Genomic DNA, 17,883 nt, shown 5'->3' on the forward strand with positions numbered 1-17,883 from the left:
GTATTTCTTCCTGCCCCTAACCATCTATCACCAGAAATAGCGGTCTTGGCGATGTTACAAACGGCCGAAAGAGCGTCCAGAGTGCTCTTTCCTTTCTGGAAGCCATATTGCTGGCTTCCTAGGCCGATGGTGCTCTCGGTGATAGCCTCTATTCGAGTATACAGGATACGTTCGAACAGTTTTCCAACTATATCCAGTAGGCAAAGGGGGCGGTAACTGTTTGCAGCGTGTGCTGTATCCTTGCCTTTTGGCAACAGCACTAGCTTCTGGCTTTTCCACCTTGTTGGGAAGATTCCCTCCAGAAGACTAGGTTTATACAGCGCCGCTGCTTTAATAACATCTCCAGGAATACCATCTAGTCCAGGGGCTTTGTGGGGTTTGCTGCCTCAACGACTTCAAGTTCTGTGACGCACGGGAAATCTGGGGCAGGGGCTGCCTCTGTTGGCCTCCATAGTGTGGTCTGCTTTGGAAATAGCTCCCCTACTATGTTAGCCAGGACCCCCGGGTCGGATGGGGTTGCCGCTCTCCTCCTTAGCTTGTAAAGCTTGTAAAGCTTGGGTGCCTCCGCGTGAATGGCGAGCTGATCACTGATTGGGGTGACTGACTCAAAGGGCCAGATAAGGACAAGTGTGAGCCCTCCTCATATTGCCCGCAACACGGGTGGGTTAGTCAACCCACGCGATTACTAACAGGTAAGGAATATATAGACGGTATTCGTCTGCGGATAAATGCCCTACCCACAAAGTCTCGTACTACAAGGGGAAGGCACGAATTGGAACGACAGTATCGTGCAGAATGTGATGCTCCCGAAACAACAAACCACATAATGCAAAAATGCTACCACTCGCATGGGAGGCGGGTAGTTAGACACAACTGCGTAGTAAATCGAATCAAGCAGGGACGTGAGAAGAGAGGCTGTGCGGTCATTGTTAAACCAAGTCTGCAGTGCGAATCCGGCCGTAATAAACCGGACCTGGTGGCACTACGACAAAATCACATTGATGTGATCGACATTCAAATCGTGACAGACGGACACTGTATTGATGTTACACACAGACCGGATATACGAACTGAATTCCGTCGCAGATTCGAAGCCGCAGGTGACATTGAATTCCATTCTGCCACCCTGAACTGGAGGGGGATCTGGAGTGGTGGATTGTTCCCCGGATAGTTTAGTTAGTTAGTTTTTAATTTAGTTCTTGCAAAAATTTTTAAGAATACTATTTGGGTTAAACCAATTAGTTCTTATTAATTATAACGATTATCGATTAACATCCAATTCAGAACTGGCACGGACTTGGGGAATCCGACTGTTTAATTAAAACAAAGCATTGTGATGGCCCTAGCGGGTGTTGACATAATGTGATTTCTGCCCAGTGCTCTGAATGTCAAAGTGAAGAAATTCAAGTTAGCGCGGGTCAACGGCGGGAGTAACTATGACTCTCTTAAGGAGGATCATTTGTTTTTTGCGAGCAGAGAGGGAGTATTATTCGGTAATTCGTAAGTCATATCATATGGTGTGCGGAAGGGGAATTTTACTCTGTAACTCACAAGTCTCTCCTTTACTCAAGTCGACTCAAAACCTCCTCGTGGTGGTCCCCGGTAATGCTAAGCTCGTTTGGTTCATATTGGAACTACAAGCACAAATAATGATCCTCGGATACAGTTACACAATCTGATGACGACCCTCCGTGGATATCTTCCCGGAGGACCAATATGAACCTAACGCAGCGGCTATTCTATCTAGGGTTCCCTACACAGTATGTGGCCGGTTCTTTAACAGCAAGAGAGGACTCGGTGTTCACATGCGATCTCGGCACCCAGACGAACTTGATGAAGAACGTCGACGTGTCGATATAAAGGCAAGGTGGAGTGAGGAAGAGAAGTGGATGATGGCGAGAAAGGAGGTCGAGCTCACAGCAAATGGATGTAAACACAGGGCTTTCGCCCCGGAAGTTGCTAATCTAACCATAAGGCGCCGCCCTGTAGTATGCACACATATCGGTTAACCACTGTACCTATATGTATTCATAATATACAAGCACATTGTAGCACTCTGTTGCAATGTGTACATAAACAGTCCAGACCAAGTGTATGCGTAATACGAGCACCCACTTGAGGGCTAACATACATAATTGCAAGGTCAGCAGTTCTCATGCTGGCCAAGCGCTGATCGGTTATATGTGTGCCTATAGCACTCCTCCTCCAGCACCATCGCTCGGCGACAATACATATATAAGTTAACTGAGTTAACCGGACCGATCGTCCGCTCTCAAGCACCGGTCAAATCGCTGACCAAGCATTTGACCGGAAGCTCTTGCATAGCCGGCAAAAGCTCTGCACATTGGCAGAGGCCGCTATGAAGCTTTTATATGTTAGCCTTTAAGGCTAACTGCAGTAGCTGCAGGCTTCGCTGGCAGCGCTGCTCCTCGACCTAGGCTAAGAAACCTTGATATGTAGATCATAAGAGCATTGACGAATTGACTTCTAATGGAGCGGGACCTTGCCTGCTCCTCAAATTGATCCCATAAAAAACATAATTACAAGAAGTAACCAAGTTACCGTTTTACTTGAAATGGAAAAGTACTAGGCATTGCTGGCCCTAATTTTAAAGTGACTACATGGCGACCGTGACAGAACACCTTAAAAAGGATGGCAAAAATAAACTGAGTGAGTAAAGTTTAAGTGTTATATGGGTAAGCGCGGAGGCGAAAAAAAAAATAAAAAAAAGAATAGCCCATATTAAGTCGCTACTATTCACAAAAACGCCACCACCCGCCTGGTCAACTGCACAAAAATTGCAGGAAGATTTAGACCATCTAAATTTAATAAAGCAGAAAAAATACGAGCCCCACACAAAAAACTTACTCTAATATAAAAATATTAGCAAACAAAGAAATTAACAAATCTAAAGCGCCTCCTAAGAAACAGTTTCCAACCAAGACATAGGAAGACGTGCCCAGCGGACTGCGAGGGAATTTGGAGCCCTTTTTGCCAAGGAACCTGTGCGATGACCAGCACCGGTACCGCCTGAGCTCATAGGCCCAGGACAGCAGCAGCCGAAAAACAAGTGCGGGAGACAAACCGCCGCCTAAACTTGCGAGGGAGCGTTAGCGTGCCGGGCCGTCGACGTCCAGCTGACGCAAGGAGGATCTGCAGCCAAAAAATATTCCTGAAGCAAGGAGGAGCTGCGAAATAAAATATTTTTTTTGTTGCCCTGTATGTAGAAAAATGTAACATTATAAAAAAAAAAAATCAAAACAAAATATTTTTAACGTAAAATAAACCAAAACCCAAAAAAAAAAAAAAAAAAATTATATTGTAATTAAATATATACAAAAATTGGTTATAATAATAAGCCGACCCATTGCTTGCACTGCAAAGGCCCACATGCAGCCTCATATAAAGGTTGCCCCGCATATAAAAAGGCCAAAAGCATGCGGCAGCTCCACGCGCACAGTACACCGTGACCAGCAGCAAGGTTACTCCTAACATAAGTTATGCCAACGCAGCCAAGCAGGCACTTGATGGGACTCATGCCATCCATAAACCACAGGCCAATACTGAAAGCCTGATAGAAACAATAATGGATAGGATGGAAGCCATGTTCGAAAAATTGATGGAGAAGGTGATGATGACTCAGATGATGGCAACCGTCTGCGTCCTGGGCGGAGACATTAAACGCCGAGCACACTTGGTGGGGGTCCAGAGTATGCAATCCAAAAGGACACGCGCTGTGCCGGCAGGTTCTCTTCCGCAACCTTAATTGCCACGGAACTGGAGCGCCAACATACTGGCCCGCTGACCCTGCAAACACTCCAGACGTCTTGGACTTTGCGATCTCCGGAGGCGTGGACCCGGCAAGACCTTCTCTCGGATCATAGTGCCATCGCCGTTTCGGTTTACGCCTCAGCCATGTTGCGGTCCGCGCATCCAGAGGGCACTGAAGAGGATCCCGCTCATCAGAAGCAAGACAACTCATGGTGCAGAACCGAGACCGAAAGAGCCAACGCATTCGCAGAGCACTTGGAGGAAGTCTTCACACCAGCCAATCGATGTATTCCAAATGAAGCAGCCGAAACAGCCTGCCTCCTGACAGAACCTTTCTCTGGCTCCGAGTTGATACCCCAGGCCACCGGAGAGGAGATCAGCAATTTAATAGCGGCAATGGGGAACCACAAGGCACTAGGCGTTGATGGCTTCAATGCCATTGCCTTAAAGCTTCTACCCCCTATTAGCAAGTCACTAATCACGGCCATAATAAATAAGTGCCTTCAAATGGGGTACTTCCCTTCATTATGGAAACGCGTCCGAAGCCTGGTAAACCTGAAGCCAATCTCGCCTCCTGCCGCCCGATCAGCTTACTGCCAGAACTCTCCAAGATACTCGAAAGAGTATTTTTGTGCAGAGTATTGCCGGTAATGGAAGAGGCTGGTCTGATCCCTGATCAGCAGTTTGGCCACCGAGTATCCCAATATATCCTGGACGCCTTTGAGGATAAGAAATACTGCCTAGCAGTAATGCTGGATATTAAGCAGGCCTTTGATGGGGTTTGGCACCCCGGTCTCCTCCTGAAGCTCAAAAACGGCCTGCCCCAGCCATATTTCAAGTTCTTGAAGTCGTTCTTGGAGGGCAGAAGTTTCGCCGTCAGGTGTGGAGAAGCGCGCTTAGGCGTCAAAGAAACCCGTGCAGGAGTTCCCCAAGGAAGCGTTCTCGGTCCGCTCCTCTACAATGCGTATACGGCTGACCTGCCGGTGATACCGAGCCAGTACATTATGGCAGCCACTTACGCCGATGACACTGCGTTCGTAACAATAGCAGATACCCCAGCAGAGGCTTCCCAGACTATGCAGGAGCAACTAGATCTATTGAACACGTGGCACAAGAGATGAAATATCTCGGTAAACAGTGACAAGTCAACCGTCTCCACCTTCGCAACTCGGCGCGGCAACTGCCCTTCAGTCAGTCTCAACGGGTCCCCAATCCCAGAAGTAGCCAATCCAAATTATCTTGGCTTTACACTGGACAGGAGACTTACATGGAGACCACACCTGCTAGAGATGCGGAAACAGGCACAAAACCGAGTCCGAGAATTCTACTGGCTGATGGGCAGACGATCTAAGTCACCGACTTCCACTAAGTTCCTGATCTACAAAGCGATCATAAGGCCAATCTGGACGTATGACATTCAACTGTGGGGCACTGCATCGAAATGTAACATCAACATTATCCACACCTTCGAAAACAAGATGCTTCGCACCGCCACCAACGCTCACCCTTTCCACGATAATGCCACTATCCACGAGGTCCTCAGCTTCCCCTGGGTGGATGAGATGAGATGAGATCAAGAAAAGCATTCAGTACATGCAGAGGCTTCAAGACCACCCAAACAACCTGGCACAAAACCTGCTGGACTCCAGTCAACGCACAAGGAGGCTGCGTCGATCACACCCTTTTGGTGTGTCACCCAAAATAGAGAACCATAACCAGATTATTATGATACATAATGCTTATATGAAACTAAGACATTTCGCATTTATTTTAGCTATAAAAATACATTTATTGAAGGAATTGATATATGCCAGTAAAATGGTGTATTTTTAATTTCTTTCAATAAAAACATAATTGACATTATATAAAAATGAATTATAAAACTCTAGGCGGTGGATCACTCGGCTCATGGGTCGATGAAGAACGCAGCAAACTGTGCGTCATCGTGTGAACTGCAGGACACATGAACATCGACATTTTGAACGCATATCGCAGTCCATGCTGTTAGGTACTTTAATTAATTTTATAGTGCTGCTTGGACTACACATGGTTGAGGGTTGTAAGACTATGCTAATTAAGTTGCTTATAAATTTTTATAAGCATATGGTATATTATTGGATAAAAATAATGATTTTTATTCATAATATTAAAAAAGAAATGAAAAACATTATCTCACATTTGAATGTGAAAAACGAAGGGAAATATTTTCTTTTTCAATCAAATAATACTGAGAAATGTCTAGCATAAAAACTTGAAATCTTTTTTATATAGAATTGTCTCTTATTAATGATTTGGAAATAGAAAAGTCTTGGTTATGTTATTATTCTTCGTTGGTTCGTTAAATGGATAAATAAAAACTTTGCTTACAAGAATTAATAAAAATTTTAAACCGAATTCAATTAAATGTTTTATCATTATATATAAATAATTTATGGCAAGATAAAGTTATATACAACCTCAACTCATATGGGACTACCCCCTGAATTTAAGCATATTAATTAGGGGAGGAAAAGAAACTAACAAGGATTTTCTTAGTAGCGGCGAGCAAACAGAAAACAGTTCAGCACTAAGTCACTTTGTCTATATGGCAAATGTGAGATGCAGTGTATGGAGCGTCAATATTCTAGTATGAGAAATTAACGATTTAAGTCCTTCTTAAATGAGGCCATTTACCCATAGAGGGTGCCAGGCCCGTATAACGTTAATGATTACTAGATGATGTTTCCAAAGAGTCATGTTGCTTGATAGTGCAGCACTTAGTGGGTGGTAAACTCCATCTAAAACTAAATATAACCATGAGACCGATAGTAAACAAGTACCGTGAGGGAAAGTTGAAAAGAACTCTGAATAGAGAGTTAAACAGTACGTGAAACTGCTTAGAGGTTAAGCCCGATGAACCTGAATATCCGTTATGGAAAATTCATCATTAAATTGTAATATTAAAATAATATTATGAGAATAGTGTGCATTTTTTCCATATAAGGACATTGTAATCTATTAGCATATCCCAAATTTATCATAAAATATAACTTATAGTTTATTCCAATTAAATTGCTTGCATTTTAACACAGAATAAATGTTATTAATTTGATAAAGTGCTGATAGATTTATATGATTACAGTGCGTTAATTTTTCGGAATTATATAATGTAACAACTCATGCAGATACCATGAAAGGAGTTGGTTGCTTAAATCATGATCATGTAACAATGTGTAACAACTCTACTGCCGAAGCAAAACATTTCCGATGGGCTGGTTCCCCAGAGGAAATTTATTCATATTGAAACTACAAGCACAAATAACGAGCCTCGGATAACTTTACACAATCTGATGACGACCCGACCCTCCGTGGATATCTTCCCGGAGGACCAATATGAACCAAACGCAGCGGCTACTCCATCTAGGGTTCCCTGCACAGTATGTGGCCGGTCCTTTAACAGCAAGAGAGGACTCGGTGTTCACATGCGATCTCGGCACCCAGACGAACTTGATGAAGAACGTCGACGTGTCGATATAAAGGCAAGGTGGAGTGAGGAAGAGAAGTGCATGATGGCGAGAAAGGAGGTCGAGCTCACAGCAAATGGATGTAAACACATGAACAAGCAACTAGCGGTGTATTTGCAAACCGCAGCGTCGAAGCCATCAAAAAGCTAAGACAGAGGGGCGATTATAAGGAGAAAATAGAGCAGATAAGAGGGCAATCAGCTCTCGCCCCGGAAGTTGCCCTAAAAGAAGTGAGCAAGACCACCAAGTAACAACATCGGAAACAACTCCAATCACTCCCTTCGAACAGTCGAACAGGGAAATTTTGCGGACACTACGCGGGTATAGCCCCGTAGAATGCCATTCCAAATGGAGAGCCCAAGAGTTGCAAACCATCATTGATAGGGCACATCTCGAGGAAAAGGAAACTGCAGAATGTGGCAGCTGGATGATCATTTCCGGTGTTATAAGGTCGCAGCCGGGGGATTTTTTTGGGCTGAGATTGTCTTTGATTATTTTGGTTATTTCTTTAGGGCGAAACACAATTGGGGTGTGTTGCTGGTGGCGGTTTACGGGATAGGACGGTAGCGCGAATGTGCTAGTAGCCTGGTTTGGCGTGAACACATTTTGTAGGTGAGCGGCAAATGTGGTGGCTCTGTCTTCATCACTACGGGCCCAGCCACCTGAGGAATTCCTTATCGGCAAAACGGTTTCAGTCGGTGGGCGAAGAGTTGAGTGGGCTCGCCACAGTGACTTTTGTTTTGTGCCTGTTGGTGTGAGTTGCTCTATGTATCGGCGCTGATCGTCGTCCTCTTCTTGTTTCAGAGCGTTGGCCAGTTTCCGTGGGGCTACTTTTAGCTTTTGTTTTGCAGTTGGGGATCTGGAGGATTGCCATTCTCTGCGTAAGCGACGTTTTACGTGGACGAGTTGCTCGATTTGTACGTTGGTCTTTTTTGAATTAATTGTATTATTTGTTATTTTGGGTGTTGCAGTAAGAGCTGCTGCAGTAAGGATAGATTGCAATGCACACGTGCAGCTCTCTATATCAGATTCAGTATTGAGTTTTGGGCTTAGCTCAATATGTGAACTTATATATTTTTTATACCTGAGCCAGTTTGTTTTGTGAGAAGTCAATCTGATTGGTGGTTTCACGTTTTCTGCGTACCGGCGGAGGTTAATTAGTACAGGCGAGATGACAGATCCGGCAGACATTCAGCTTTAACCAAACTGCGGGAAATATTTTTCGTAACTGCGAAGTCGATCAGGTCCGGCAGCTTATTGAGGTCTGATGGCCAGTATGTAGGACTCCCGGGGGAAACATGGTCAAGTTTATTAGTGGCTTTTATTATAGTCTTAATAAAGTCTGCGAAAGGGGGGGGGGGGGCAGTATACGGCCGCTAGTGTAAGGAGAGTGTTGTCATCCAGCTGAATGTTGATAGATGTGGCCTGAAGATGATTTTCCGCAAATTCTTTGTAAAAGTGGTGCTTCATACGGTTCCTTATGAGTATGGCGGTGCCACCGTGTGCTTTTCCGTCGGGATGATTTGTACCGTAGAAATGGTAGTCTCTTATTTGAAAATTGTATTTGCTTGTGAGATGAGTTTCCGAAAGAAGCATTACGTCGATATGCTTCTCATGTAGGAATTGAGCTAGCTCGAGTTTGTGCTGTGAAACGCCATTGGCGTTCCACGTAGCTATGCGTAAGGTAGCCATTATTTATTTGATTGTTGGGCTAGAAGCATTTGTATCAAAAGGTTTCGCTTACGCATCATGTCTTGAATGGTGGTCTTCATAAATGTCATAAATTCCATCATGCTCTGTTGTAAGGCTTGCATCATAGCTTCAGTTTTTGTTTCCTGCTGCGCAGCTGGGTTATAGTTTTGTTGTGTGTCTAATTTTGTGTGCACTTCACGTGGAGTTCGGAAATTTTGGGTTGGAGGCGTCATACCTGATTTTAAAACGTTTGCAAGTGTTGTTTTGTTAGTGTTGGATGTAGGCCAGGGAGCGAAACTTGCTGCTTTCGAGAAAATTACTTCAGGATTTGTCTCTGATGGTATCAGCGTAGCTGTTCCTTGGTGCGCCCGCGCCGTGTTCATTCTTTTGTGAAGACGGATTTTCAGCTCTTTGTAGATTGGACAGTTTTTGTCCAATTGTCAGTTTGCTGTGTGATTGCCCCCACAGTTATTGCATTTTTTCTCGCATGCATTTTCTTTGTTAGTTTGACACTGTTTGGAGACGTGGAGATCTCCACTGACTACGCACACCGGGCGAAGTGTACAATATGACCTCGTGTGGCCATACTCTTGGCAGTTTGTACATTGTACAGGAGCGTTACGTTTGTGCGGCTCTTCTACCGTGATCCTACGGTGCAGAAGGAGCTGGAGTTTGTAAATTGGGTGAACCTCGTTTTTTTCTAGGAGGCTTGTTTTCTGGTTCAAGCTCAATCTTGAAGAGTGGTTGGGGCTGCCTGTTTCTGTTTTTGATATTGAACACGTTTTTGGCGTAAATTCCCTTTTCCTTTAGCGCCTCAGTTATCTCTTCGGGCGTAACATCAGACTCAATGCCCTTCAGGACTACTTGCAGGCCCTTGCTGCTTTTAAGCTGGTAGGTGTAGAAGTCTATTTTTTGTGCGGTAAAATAGTTTGTGACTTTTCTGTAGTTGTCCTCCGTTTTCGTCTGAAGTTTGATTTCATTGATAGTACCTCTTACGAGGGGAATTATATGAAAGCTATCTTTTCCAATAAGGCCAATCAAAGTATTTACAAGACGGCTTGGCGGAGGTTCGATATCAACGGATCCCAGCGGTACGTCCTCAGCGGTATCTACCAGCAAGGCAAATCTGTTGGTATTTGCAGGGGCTACATTTTTGATCAAGGTAGAGTTGTCGCGTGTATTTTTCGGCTTGTTTTCCAAATCTGAATTTTCCGGGCTGAGCTTTCGCTTTATTGTAATGTAGCGGTCCATTCCAGTCTGCCAGGTCGACCCAGCTTTTTTGTTTACGTTTTCGTTTTGTTTTGCTGGCAGTGCAGCAGTACCGTTTATTGCTAGCGGTTTTGCTTTCGCTGACTTAGTCAGACCGTGAGCGGGTGCAGCCGATGACGAGGCAGAGCGGGCTGCCGGTCCCTCTCCAGCTGTTGTTGTTGGAGGTAGCGGGGCTTCTGTCGGAGCCAATAGAGCGGGAGAGCAGGAGCGCGCTCTTTCTTGATTTGTTGGTAGAAGAAGGTTTCTAGGGCTATGGGTTATTGACCGCTCGATGTCTGCGTTTGGGGTTGTCGGTGAGACGTAGGAGAAGTACGCGTTGTTGCGTTGAACTGAGAGCCGGCGTTCGTCTTGCTCGCGCTGACGCTGGGCGCGAGTGTCGTTCAGACTCATAGTTTTATTATTTAAGATAACAAATCACTATATATTTAAGCGATCTTGCATCGCATAGAGCGTCTCTTTCGCTTTCGGATTTTTTTATTTAGTTTATTTTATTTGGCGTTCACTTCACTCAAAACAACCGATTTTGTGCGGAGCTCGATAAAAACGTCTTCACACGTCGGCGAACGTAAAGCAAATTTATTATCCGTATTATCCGTTATCCGTTCATTATTATCCGTTCAAATTTGTTTCTCAGTTCTTTTTGAACACGGGACTTGGCTCCGCGGATAATAGAAGTATACGCTATTTAGATAATATCGTTGAAACAAAAGTCAAGTTTCCATTATACATAGAATACCTAATCGTTTCCATATATAATCGTTAATATTTTGTGACAGGCAAATATTAGTTTATTACCTGCCTGTAAAGTTGGATTATTAATGTATAATACAAATGGATTCATATTATTATATGAAAGAAATATAAAATTACATATAAATTGGGAAATATTATCATGTGCGCTCGGTTTTATGTTATATATTACCAGAGAGTTATATGAAAAGAGAAAATTTTTAAATTTGTCATCAAGATGCAAATGATTCAACTTATATTTGGTTAAACAAAAATTGTACAAGTGTGGATACAATAATAATTGTATGTTGGAAATAAAATGATATTTTATAATGAAATATATGTATATATAAAGACAAAATTATAGAAATTTATATTACAATAATTGTATGAACTTCTTGTTATATTGGTAAAACAAGTAGAATCTAAAAATGGAAATACGAATTACGAGTGCTATATAAAAATGGCCGTATTCGAATGGATTTATTTTTATAAATATATTTTAAAGGCAAAATATTGAATTATATTCAATAATATAAAAAAATGGAATTATATATAAAGTGGAAAATCTATAATATTTATATTGCTTATTTCAATTCAAAAAATATGAATGAAATATGAAATATGCTTGTCTCAAAGATTAAGCCATGCATGTCTAAGTACACACGAATTAAAAGTGAAACCGCAAAAGGCTCATTATATCAGTTATGGTTCCTTAGATCGTTAACAGTTACTTGGATATCTGTGGTAATTCTAGAGCTAATACATGCAATTAAAACATGAACCTTATGGGACATGTGCTTATTATTATTATTATTATTATTATTAGGCTGAAACCAAGCGATCGCAAGATCGTTATATTGGTTGAACTCTAGATAACATGCAGATCGTATGGTCTTGTACCGACGACAGATCTTTCAAATGTCTGCCCTATCAACTTTTGATGGTAGTATCTAGGACTACCACGGTTGCAACGGGTAACGGGGAATCAGGGTTCGATTCCGGAGAGGGAGCCTGAGACGCGGCTACCACATCTAAGGAAGGCAGCAGGCGCGTAAATTACCCACTCCCAGCTCGGGGAGGTAGTGACGAAAAATAACAATACAGGACTCATATCCGAGGCCCTGTAATTGGAATGAGTACACTTTAAATCCTTTAACAAGGACCAATTGGAGGGCAAGTCTGGTGCCAGCAGCCGCGGTAATTCCAGCTCCAATAGCGTATATTAAAGTTGTTGCGGTTAAAACGTTCGTAGTTGAACTTGTGCTTCATACGGGTAGTACAACTTACAATTGTGGTTAGTACTATACCTTTATGTATGTAAGCGTATTACCGGTGGAGTTCTTATATGTGATTAAATACTTGTATTTTTTCATATGTTCCTCCTATTTAAAAACCTGCATTAGTGCTCTTAAACGAGTGTTATTGTGGGCCGGTACTATTACTTTGAACAAATTAGAGTGCTAAAAGCAGGCTTTAAATGCCTGAATATTCTGTGCATGGGATAATGAAATAAGACCTCTGTTCTGCTTTCATTGCTTTTCAGATCAAGAGGTAATGGTTAATAGAAGCAGTTTGGGGGCATTAGTATTACGACGCGAGAGGTGAAATTCTTGGACCGTCGTAAGACTAACTTAAGACTTATGTTTTCATTAATCAAGAACGAAAGTTAGAGGTTCGAAGGCGATCAGATACCGCCCTAGTTCTAACCATAAACGATGCCAACTAGCAATTGGGTGTAGCTACTTTTATGGCTCTCTCAGTCGCTTCCCGGGAAACCAAAGCTTTTGGGCTCCGGGGGAAGTATGGTTGCAAAGCTGAAACTTAAAGGAATTGACGGAAGGGCACCACCAGGAGTGGAGCCTGCGGCTTAATTTGACTCAACACGGGAAAACTTACCAGGTCCGAACATAAGTGTGTAAGACAGATTGATAGCTCTTTCTCGAATCTATGGGTGGTGGCGCATGGCCGTTCTTAGTTCGTGGAGTGATTTGTCTGGTTAATTCCGATAACGAACGAGACTCAAATATATTAAATAGATATCTTCAGGATTATGGTGCTGAAGCTTATGTAGCCTTCATTCATGTTGGCAGTAAAATGCTTATTGTGTTTGAATGTGTTTATGTAAGTGGAGCCGTACCTGTTGGTTTGTCCCATTATAAGGACACTAGCTTCTTAAATGGACAAATTGCGTCTAGCAATAATGAGATTGAGCAATAACAGGTCTGTGATGCCCTTAGATGTCCTGGGCTGCACGCGCGCTACAAAGAAAGTATCAACGAGTATTTACTAGACCGAGAGGTCCGGGTAAACCGCTGAACCACTTTCATGCTTGGGATTGTGAACTGAAACTGTTCACATGAACTTGGAATTCCCAGTAAGTGTGAGTCATTAACTCGCATTGATTACGTCCCTGCCCTTTGTACACACCGCCCGTCGCTACTACCGATTGAATTATTTAGTGAGGTCTCCGGACGTGATCACTGTGACGCCTTGCGTGTTACGGTTGTTTCGCAAAAGTTGACCGAACTTGATTATTTAGAGGAAGTAAAAGTCGTAACAAGGTTTCCGTAGGTGGACCTGCGGAAGGATCATTATTGTATAATATCCTTACCGTTAATAAACATTTGTAATAATACAAATAAAAACAATTTACCAAAATAAAAATATAACAAAATGATTCCACGGAATCAAAAGTTAAAATCAAAATAAAACGAAGATGGGTTTTATTTATATTGTGTGAGGCTTGGCAACCTCACCAAAAGATTTTAACATTCCTAATGGATGTTGTGCGTATTTGTGGCGAGTACTTACAACAACGGCGTTTCCTATAAAAATATTGTTTCGAACATGAAAATCGAAGAAACAAAATTCGAAAGTGGAAGTCGAATTTAAATAAAATAATTTCGAATGTGGTAATCATCGAAATAAGTGTTAATATAATTGGTAGATATTAACTAATTTTTAAAATTTGTGTGTATTTATTACTATACACGCGTTGCGAATATGTATTGTTCATCTTAGTTATGGGCATACGTTGGCTAATGCAACAACCTGAAATAAACAATGTTGTACCTGGCATCCATCAGGTTAATGTTTTATATAAATTGCAGTATGTGTCACCCAAAATAGCAAACCCCATAACCAACCAGATTATTATGATACATAATGCTTATAAGAAACTAAGACATTTCGCAACATTTATTTTAGGTATAAAAATACATTTATTGAAGGAATTGATATATGCCAGTAAAATGGTGTATTTTTAATTCCTTTCAATAAAAACATAATTGAAATATTATATAAAAATGAATTATAAAACTCTAAGCGGTGGATCACTCGGCTCATGAGTCGATGAAGAACGCAGCAAACTGTGCGTCATCGTGTGAACAGCAGGACACATGAACATCGACATTTTGAACGCATATCGCAGTCCATGCTGTTAGGTACTTTAATTAATTTTATAGTGCTGCTTGGACTACACATGGTTGAGGGTTGTAAGACTATGCTAATTAAGTTGCTTATAAATTTTTATAAGCATATGGTATATTATTGGATAAAAATAATGATTTTTATTCATAATATTAAAAAAGAAATGAAAAACATTATCCCACATTTGAATGTGAAAAACGAAGGGAAATATTTTCTTTTTCAATCAAATAATACTGAGAAATGTCTAGCATAAATTGAAATATTTTTCATCTAGAATTGTCTCTTATTAATGATTCGGAAATAGAAAAGTCTTGGTTATGTTATTATTCTTCGTTGGTTCGTTAAAAATGGATACATAAAAACTTTGCATACAAGAATTAATAAAAATGTTATAACGAATTTAATTAAATGTTTTATCATTATATATAAATAATTTATGGCAAGATAAAAATATATACAACCTCAACTCATATGGGACTACCCCCTGAATTTAAGCATATTAATTAGGGGAGGAAAAGAAACTAACGAGGATTTTCTTAGTAGCGGAGAGCGAAAAGAAAACGGTTCAGCACTAAGTCACTTTGTCTATATGGCAAATGTGAGATGCAGTGTATGGAGCGTCAATATTCTAGTATGAGAAATTAACGATTTAAGTCCTTCTTAAATGAGGCCATTTACCCATAGAGGGTGCCAGGCCCATATAACGTTAATGATTACTAGATGATGTTTCCAAAGAGCCGTGTTGCTTGATAGTGCAGCACTTAGTGGGTGGTAAACTCCATCTAAAACTAAATATAACCATGAGACCGATAGTAAACAAGTACCGTGAGGGAAAGTTGAAAAGAACTCTGAATAGAGAGTTAAACAGTACGTGAAACTGCTTAGAGGTTAAGCCCGATGAACCTGAATATCCGTTATGGAAAATTCATCATTAAAATTGTAATATTTAAATAATATTATGAGAATAGTGTGCATTTTTTCCATATAAGGACATTGTAATCTATTAGCATATACCAAATATATCATAAAATATAACTTATAGTTTATTCCAATTAAATTGCTTGCATTTTAACACAGAATAAATGTTATTAATTTGATGAAGTGCTGATAGATTTATATGATTACAGTGCGTTATTTTTTCGGAATTACATAATGGCATAATTATCATTGATTTTTGTGTTTGTATGATTAACAATGCGAAAGATTCAGGATACCTTCGGGACCCGTCTTGAAACACGTACCAAGGAGTCTAACATATGTGCAAGTTATTGGGATATGAACCTAATAGCGTAATTAACTTGACTAATAATGGGATTAGTTTTTTACCGATTTATAGCTAATTAACACAATCCCGGGGCGTTCTATATAGTTATGTAAAATGTATATTTATATTATTTACGCCTCTAACTGGAACGTACCTTGAGCATATATGCTGTGACCCGAAAGATGGTGAACTATACTTGATCAGGTTGAAGTCAGGCGAAACCCTGATGGAAGACCGAAACAGTTCTGACGTGCAAATCGATTGTCAGAATTGAGTATAGGGGCGAAAGACCAATCGAACCATCTAGGAGCTGGTTCCTTCCGAAGTTTCCCTCAGGATAGCTGGTGCATTTTAATATTATATAAAATAATCTTATCTGGTAAAGCGAATGATTAGAGGCCTTAGGGTCGAAACGATCTTAACCTATTCTCAAACTTTAAATGGGTAAGAACCTTAACTTTCTTGATATGAAGTTCAAGGTTATGATATAATGTGCCCAGTGGGCCACTTTTGGTAAGCAGAACTGGCGCTGTGGGATGAACCAAACGTAATGTTACGGTGCCCAAATTAACAACTCATGCAGATACCATGAAAGGCGTTGGTTGCTTAAAACAGCAGGACGGTGATCATGGAAGTCGAAATCCGCTAAGGAGTGTGTAACAACTCACCTGCCGAAGCAACTAGCCCTTAAAATGGATGGCGCTTAAGTTGTATACCTATACATTACCGATAAAGTAGATGATTTATATTACTTGTGATATAAAATTTGAAACTTTATTGAGTAGGAAGGTACAATGGTATGCGTAGAAGTGTTTGGCGTAAGCCTGCATGGAACTGCCATTGGTACAGATCTTGGTGGTAGTAGCAAATAATCGAATGAGACCTTGGAGGACTGAAGTGGAGAAGGGTTTCGTGTGAACAGTGGTTGATCACGAGTTAGTCGGTCCTAAGTTCAAGGCGAAAGCCGAAAATTTTCAAGTAAAACAAAAATGCCTAACTATATAAACAAAGCGAATTATAATACACTTGAATAATTTTGAACGAAAGGGAATACGGTTCCAATTCCGTAACCTGTTGAGTATCCGTTTGTTATTAAATATGGGCCTCGTGTTCATCCTGGCAACAGGAACGACCATAAAGAAGCCGTCGAGAGATATCGGAAGAGTTTTCTTTTCTGTTTTATAGCCGTACTATCATGGAAGTCTTTCGCAGAGAGATATGGTAGATGGGCTAGAAGAGCATGACATATACTGTTGTGTCGATATTTTTATCCTCGGACCTTGAAAATTTATGGTGGGGACACGCAAACTTCTCAACAGGCCGTACCAATATCCGCAGCTGGTCTCCAAGGTGAAGAGTCTCTAGTCGATAGAATAATGTAGGTAAGGGAAGTCGGCAAATTAGATCCGTAACTTCGGGATAAGGATTGGCTCTGAAGATTGAGATAGTCGGGCTTGATTGGGAAACAATAACATGGTTTATGTGCTCTTTCTGGGTAAATAGAGTTTCTAGCATTTATGTTAGTTACTTGTTCCCCGGATAGTTTAGTTACGTAGCCAATTGTGGAACTTTCTTTCTAAAATTTTTAAGAATACTATTTGGGTTAAACCAATTAGTTCTTATTAATTATAACGATTATCAATTAACAATCAATTCAGAACTGGCACGGACTTGGGGAATCCGACTGTCTAATTAAAACAAAGCATTGTGATGGCCCTAGCGGGTGTTGACACAATGTGATTTCTGCCCAGTGCTCTGAATGTCAAAGTGAAGAAATTCAAGTAAGCGCGGGTCAACGGCGGGAGTAACTATGACTCTCTTAAGGTAGCCAAATGCCTCGTCATCTAATTAGTGACGCGCATGAATGGATTAACGACGGACGTGTTTTCGTTGCGCTCGTGGACATAGTGCGAAGAACTTTGTTTTCCGTATTTGGAAGTATACGAATAAATAATTTAGTGTTCCGTGGAAGTGGTGCGCAAATTTTCGCGAATTAAAAACAAGCGGTTTGGAAGTAATTGACAATAAATTATTGGAAATTTTCCACTCCGCACGTGTTGAGCGGCGAGCTTGCGGGTGAGCTTTTCGAACAGCTGAGAGAAGCTTATTGGTGGTAGTCACCGCTAAGGATTGTGTCTTGGGACAGCTTAGTGCACTCTACCAATAGGTGGAGCTATCACCATAGCAACTAGCCCGTGTCAGCGAGCATACGATTGCTGGACT

The 17,883-nt window shown here is 41.3% G+C and overlaps 1 non-coding gene and 8 pseudogenes across 9 annotated transcripts; all 9 read left to right on the forward strand.

Annotated features, from left to right (window-relative positions):
* Window positions 1–1,196: 1,196 nt before the first annotated feature.
* On the forward strand, window positions 1,197–1,451 carry 28SrRNA-Psi:CR45853 (28S ribosomal RNA pseudogene:CR45853; annotated as a pseudogene; the record flags this gene model as incomplete). The annotated part of the gene is given in 1 exon segment: window positions 1,197–1,451. The product of its transcript is annotated as a 28S ribosomal RNA pseudogene (ribosomal RNA).
* Window positions 1,452–5,553: 4,102 nt separating this feature from the next.
* mir-10404-3 (mir-10404-3 stem loop) lies at window positions 5,554–5,622 on the forward strand. Its single transcript, NR_163216.1, has one exon. It is a non-coding gene; the product is annotated as a mir-10404-3 precursor RNA (primary transcript).
* A 30-nt stretch (window positions 5,623–5,652) lies between these two features.
* 5.8SrRNA-Psi:CR45854 (5.8S ribosomal RNA pseudogene:CR45854) lies at window positions 5,653–5,775 on the forward strand (annotated as a pseudogene; the record flags this gene model as incomplete). Its single annotated transcript is given in 1 exon segment — window positions 5,653–5,775. The product of its transcript is annotated as a 5.8S ribosomal RNA pseudogene (ribosomal RNA).
* A 28-nt stretch (window positions 5,776–5,803) lies between these two features.
* 2SrRNA-Psi:CR40677 (2S ribosomal RNA pseudogene:CR40677) lies at window positions 5,804–5,833 on the forward strand (annotated as a pseudogene). Its single transcript is given in 1 exon segment — window positions 5,804–5,833. The product of its transcript is annotated as a 2S ribosomal RNA pseudogene (ribosomal RNA).
* A 383-nt stretch (window positions 5,834–6,216) lies between these two features.
* On the forward strand, window positions 6,217–6,920 carry 28SrRNA-Psi:CR45855 (28S ribosomal RNA pseudogene:CR45855; annotated as a pseudogene; the record flags this gene model as incomplete). Its single annotated transcript is given in 1 exon segment — window positions 6,217–6,920. The product of its transcript is annotated as a 28S ribosomal RNA pseudogene (ribosomal RNA).
* A 4,666-nt stretch (window positions 6,921–11,586) lies between these two features.
* On the forward strand, window positions 11,587–13,561 carry 18SrRNA-Psi:CR41602 (18S ribosomal RNA pseudogene:CR41602; annotated as a pseudogene). The gene is given in 1 exon segment: window positions 11,587–13,561. The product of its transcript is annotated as an 18S ribosomal RNA pseudogene (ribosomal RNA).
* Window positions 13,562–14,283: 722 nt separating this feature from the next.
* Window positions 14,284–14,406, forward strand: 5.8SrRNA-Psi:CR45857 (5.8S ribosomal RNA pseudogene:CR45857; annotated as a pseudogene; the record flags this gene model as incomplete). The annotated part of the gene is given in 1 exon segment: window positions 14,284–14,406. The product of its transcript is annotated as a 5.8S ribosomal RNA pseudogene (ribosomal RNA).
* A 28-nt stretch (window positions 14,407–14,434) lies between these two features.
* Window positions 14,435–14,464, forward strand: 2SrRNA-Psi:CR45858 (2S ribosomal RNA pseudogene:CR45858; annotated as a pseudogene). Its single transcript is given in 1 exon segment — window positions 14,435–14,464. The product of its transcript is annotated as a 2S ribosomal RNA pseudogene (ribosomal RNA).
* A 382-nt stretch (window positions 14,465–14,846) lies between these two features.
* 28SrRNA-Psi:CR45859 (28S ribosomal RNA pseudogene:CR45859) lies at window positions 14,847–17,535 on the forward strand (annotated as a pseudogene; the record flags this gene model as incomplete). The annotated part of the gene is given in 1 exon segment: window positions 14,847–17,535. The product of its transcript is annotated as a 28S ribosomal RNA pseudogene (ribosomal RNA).
* Window positions 17,536–17,883: the final 348 nt, after the last annotated feature.

Source organism: Drosophila melanogaster, chromosome X, assembly GCF_000001215.4.
Source record: "Drosophila melanogaster chromosome X".
In the NCBI taxonomy this organism is placed as follows: Eukaryota; Metazoa; Arthropoda; class Insecta; order Diptera; family Drosophilidae; genus Drosophila; species Drosophila melanogaster.